Genomic DNA, 5,512 nt, shown 5'->3' on the forward strand with positions numbered 1-5,512 from the left:
ACATAGCAAAATTTAATTTCAAAGTGAACTATCGCTTTAACCTGTTAAGCTGATTTCTAAATTTTGAAAAAATCCTAAGAAATGTATACTCAGACTAAAACAAATACAGTTTGTGAATCCTTTGCACTAAAAGCATAATTATGGTCTCATTTGAAAGCAGACACCTGGCAGTTTACTGTAAAGTCAAAATGATAATATTTTTTATAATAAAAAAAAGCTATAATAAGCTTCAAAGTTTTGTAAAGTTATTAGAAATTTATTTGTATGAAATATCTTTATGAAAATAAAATTGAAGTGGGCCTTGGAGAAATCTAGAAATGCGCTACAGCTAAAGCCACAAGTCTGACCATGTTATATTTCAGATCTGAAGATGATCAGTCTAAAACTCTGAATTTTATTAAACGTTTTACAAGATTGTTTCATGTGATTTTATTTTGAGATATCGCTGAAATATCAACTGATGTTTATTGCCATGTCTTCTCAGCTTTCAGTCGCTGTATTGCCTCTATTGTTTAGAGGTGCAAACTGCCCCATTCAGTTTGTCTCCCCGGCATTCACACTTCTGCGGACTGGTTATGGCTCTAATTATTATTCTTTTGTCTGCATTATAATTACTAACGATTCTCTATTCAAACTGTTCTATTCAAACCTCATTTCTAAATCAAACCTCTCACTTTACCCTCACTGAGACTCTATTGAATGCATTTCGTCCAAATAAGCATTTCAGTAGTTTTACATTTAGAAAATGTTCATAAAAATAAAGTATTTACTCAGTGGCAGGTGCATCTAGGGCAAGCTAGCATGTTAGCTTAGCACACCAGCAAAACAACAATTTATACGATTAAAATCATGTTTTATTCAAAACTTGCTTCATATCACTTTATAATTTATAAGTCGAGTGTTTTATATAACAATATGTGATCTCATGTAGCTTCGGGTCAAAAAATCTGACAGAAAATATACAATGCTAAAAGCTATGTGGAATAGCATTGCATTATAAATATCATCTATTATGAAACCACCCAACATGGCATAAAGAACACAGACCAACCATATATTGCCGCGATTGTGTGTTTATGGTCTTAAAACGTGTCTATCTGCATAAAATAGCGATCTAAAGAACTCAGGAAGTTGTTTTGGTAATGTCAGATACTTCCTGAATGTCACATGGTGTGTCTGTTCTTCATGTGTTCCCCATGGGGTGAATTTTCAGTAGTACAGCTTTCCAGCGCCCTCCGGCTGCCAGAATGAATTGAAAACACAGCATATCACAGCCTACTGCTCTCATAATCATACATCCGCGGATTTTGGATAAAGATTGAATAAATAATACTTCTCTGTATAGAAATTTGACTCAAACATGTGAGAATCTATCAATATTTCTCCACATCTGCACACATTTGAAGTAAAAACCCTGAGGGAAGTTGTTTTGTCGAGTGTCTTCATGACGACCAAAGAGGAGTATTTTATGAATGGGAGCAAATGACGCGCATATTACAATCAAAAGGTAGAGGTAACAAAATTAAACTTTAGTCTTAGATCTTTTTAATGATGTATAGTTTGTCAAGGTAATTACTTACATCTGATAGTAATTTTGAGCTAATTTAAGCAAAGAGAGTTTCAGTGCGTCACCGTCCTCGTGACGGTTATCAGGATATAGTGATGTATAATTTGAGCTGTTGGGTTTGATTTAGCAGAAAATGTAATTTCATGTCTTGAATCTTTGCGTGGTAACGTCGAGTCCATAAACACAGAGAAGATCTGGCTGTTAAAGCACATGGGAGGTATGTTTGTTCTGAGAGCAACAAAAAAATGCAACCATCTGAGGAATCATCTGTTGATAAAACAAACAAACCTTGTTTAGAGAAGTGTTTAAGCAAAAAGGGAAAGTACAGTAACAGAGCCGGTAATAAAGCTCATATAAACATCAGACTGGCTTTTCATGAAACTCAAGAATTAAAAAGATTTAAACCGACCCAGATAGTGGACAGGTAAGATATCTGTCAATCCATCCATCCATCCATCATCTTCTGCTTATCCCGGGCTGGGTCGCAGGGGCAACAGTCTAAGCAGAGACGCCCAGACTTCCTTCTCTCTGGCCACTTCCTCCAGCTCCTCCGGGGGTACCCCGAGGCGTTCCCAGGCCAGCCGGGAGACATAATCCCTCCAGTGTGTCCTGGGTCTTCCCCGGGGCCTCCTCCCGGTGGGAAGTGCCCGGAACACCTCCCTGGGAAGGCGTCCAGGAGGCATCCGAAATAGATGCCCGAGCCACCTCAGCTGGCTCCTCTCGATGTGATGGAGCAACGGCTCTACTCTGAGCTCCTCCCGAGTGACCGAGCTTCTCACCCTATCTCTAAGGGAGCGTCCAGCCACCCTGCGGAGAAAGCTCATTTCAGCCGCCTGTATCCGGGATCTCGTCCTTTCGGTCATGACCCACAGCTCATGACCATAGGTGAGAGTAGGAACATAGATTGACCGGTAAATCGAGAGCTCCGCCTTACGGCTCAGCTCCTTCTTCACCACGACAGACCGGTACATCGCCCGTATTACTGCAGATGCTGCACCGATCCGTCTGTCAATCTCCCGTTCCATCCTTCCCTCACTTGTGAACAAGACCCCAAGATACTTAAACTCCTCCACTTGAGGCAAGAACTCTCCACCAACCTGAAGTGAGTACCCTTTTCCGACTGAGAACCATGGCCTCGGACTTGGAGGTGCTGATTCTCATCCCAGCTGCTTCACACTCGGCTGCAAACCGTCCCAGTGCATGCTGAAGGTCCTGGTCTGAGGTTGCTAACACGACAACATCATCTGCAAAGAGCAGTGATGAAATCGCGTGGTTCCCAAACCGGACACTCGCCGGCCCTTGGCTTCGTCTAGAAATTCTGTCCATAAAAATTATGAACAGAACCGGTGACAAAGGGCAGCCCTGCCGGAGACCAACATGCACCGGGAACAAATGTGACTTACTGCCGGCAATGGGAACCAAGCTCCTGCTTTGGTCATAAAGGGATCGTACAGCCCTAAGCGAGGGGCCCCGGACCCCATACTCCCAGAGCACCCCCCACAGGGTGCCACGAGGAACACAGTCGAATGCCTTCTCCAAATCCACAAAGCACATGTGGACTGGTTGGGCAAACTCCCATGATCCCTCCAGCACCCTGTGAAGGATATAGAGCTGGTCCAGTGTTCCACGACCGGGACGAAAACCACACTGCTCCTCCTGAATCCGAGGTTCCACTATCGGCCGAATTCTCCTCTCCAGTACCCTGGCATAGACTTTCCCAGCGAGGCTGAGGAGTGTGATCCCCCTGTAGTTGGAACACACTCTCCAGTCCCCCTTCTTGAAAAGAGGGACCACCACCCCGGTCTGCCAGTCCATAGGCACTGTCCCCAACCGCCACGCGATGCTGCAGAGGCGCGTCAGCCAAGACAGCCACACAACATCCAGAGACTTAAGGTACTCAGGGCGAATCTCGTCCCCCCCTGGCGCCTTGCCACCGAGGAGCTTATTAACTACCTCGATGACTTCAGCCCGGGTGATGGACGAGTCCCCCTCCGAGCCCTCAGCCACTGCTTCCTCAAAGGAAGACGTGTCGGTTGGATTGAGGAGATCCTCGAAGTATTCCTCCCACCATCCAACAATATCCCCAGTTGAGGTCAGCAGCTGCCCATCTCCACTGTAGAAAGTGTTGGTAGGGCACTGCTTCCCCCTCCTGAGGCGTCGAACGGTTTGCCAGAATCTCTTTGAGGCCAACCAATAGTCTTTCTCCATGGCCTCACCGAACTCCTCCCAGGCCCGAGTTTTTGCCTCCACAGACCCGTGGACCCGGGACCCGTACGGGTTCGGGTATATATTTAAAATGGTCAGCCGGGTCGGGTCCCGGGTCTGTTTAACATTGTAGCCTATGTAATACGTGCCACTAAAGGGCAAGTTATTATGCGAGTTAACTCATAAATCCGTCACTGTGAAATAAAGTTGACTTTAACAGCTGAAATGATGAGTGAATTAAGCATGCTTGGAACAATTACAGAGAAATATTGTAATACATCACAATCAAGATACAAGGAAGGGAGACAACGGCTATATCTTTAGGTAGGCTGACTGAGACAAAGTTATTTTTCGCAGCTTGTTTATTAACTTGTTAACAGCAGTTAATTGTGTAATATGAGACAATCGGGTCCAGTCGGGTCTGTGTCTTCCTGCCGGGTTCGGTTCCAGCTATCAAATAATAGACGGGTCCATGTATACACTTAACACAGGGTACAATACTATTCATAAACACACTTCAAAAGAATATAATGAGCAAAACTCACTCTTATTGAAACTCTGAAGCACACAGAAAAACTCACATGGAAGCTGGCACACGTGGGATCTCACTTATCGCTGTTGTCTCCCCCAACACAGTATAAAGAACAAAAATGACTGCATGTTCCATTACATATATAATAAACAGCGTAATTTTAACCTTTTAACCATTTCCATAACATTTTAGATGAACTCATGCTTTATCTCGGGAACAATCCTGGTATTGAGATGCCTAACTCTAATGATTCAAAAGGGGAGTTCTGTCAGAGCCTTCAGGACAATGCCCAAATCCCATGAGGGAATAAACTGAGCTCAAGATGGGCATAATCTAAGTGTTTCACAAGCAGTTGGACACCAACCCTGTTGCCTTCCTAGCCCATATGGCGATTCGATGGCTACATAACTGCTTAAGGTTGACCCTGTTAGACCAGTTTCTAACAAGAACTGAAGAAATGACAGAACTGAGAACATGAACTGAGAAATGTCCGGGCTCCACCTGGCCTTGTAGATAAGGTTTTGGTTGCCTGCAGTATTGTTGGAACTGCTTTTAGTGGCCAGATGTTATACCAAACCTCCCTGGATTCGGGTACCAGAGTTGGCCCTGGGCGAAAGACTGAGATTGATTGCATATTCTTCCTGACTGGGAGACACCATGGAAAAAAAGAGGATAAATGCATAATAAAGAGCAAAAAAGAAATAACTGAATCACCAGAGAGCAATCAGGAAAGTATTACAATGGCAGAATGGACATTTATTGAACATTTCTTAGTGTGAAGAATATTTTTAAAGAATCTTTTCCCTTACGGAAGGAAAATATATTTACCAATATATTACTTGAAATATATTTTAATATATTGTAAATATATGGAATAATACATTGATGGTATTATAAAATATGTTATATATTCATGTAATATATTGCAAAATATACAAATGATTGCCGCTTTCAATATATTGCAATATATTGGAAAATCTAAATATTAAATCCCATATATGAGAATATATTGCCTAATGTATTGCATGATATTTTCCAGTATACTGCAATATATTTTAATTTCGTAAGGGTTTCCACTATAAAGAGCCTTTTGTGGAATCGAAAGATTGGAACCATCAGTGGCAATAAAAGAGTACATCAGAATATTAATGCTTGTGCAATGGAAATAGACCTTATTGAAACAAAATAAAACAGCTTGAAACGAGAAG

Source organism: Pseudorasbora parva, chromosome 10 (genome assembly GCF_024679245.1).
Source record: "Pseudorasbora parva isolate DD20220531a chromosome 10, ASM2467924v1, whole genome shotgun sequence".
In the NCBI taxonomy this organism is placed as follows: domain Eukaryota; kingdom Metazoa; phylum Chordata; class Actinopteri; order Cypriniformes; family Gobionidae; genus Pseudorasbora; species Pseudorasbora parva.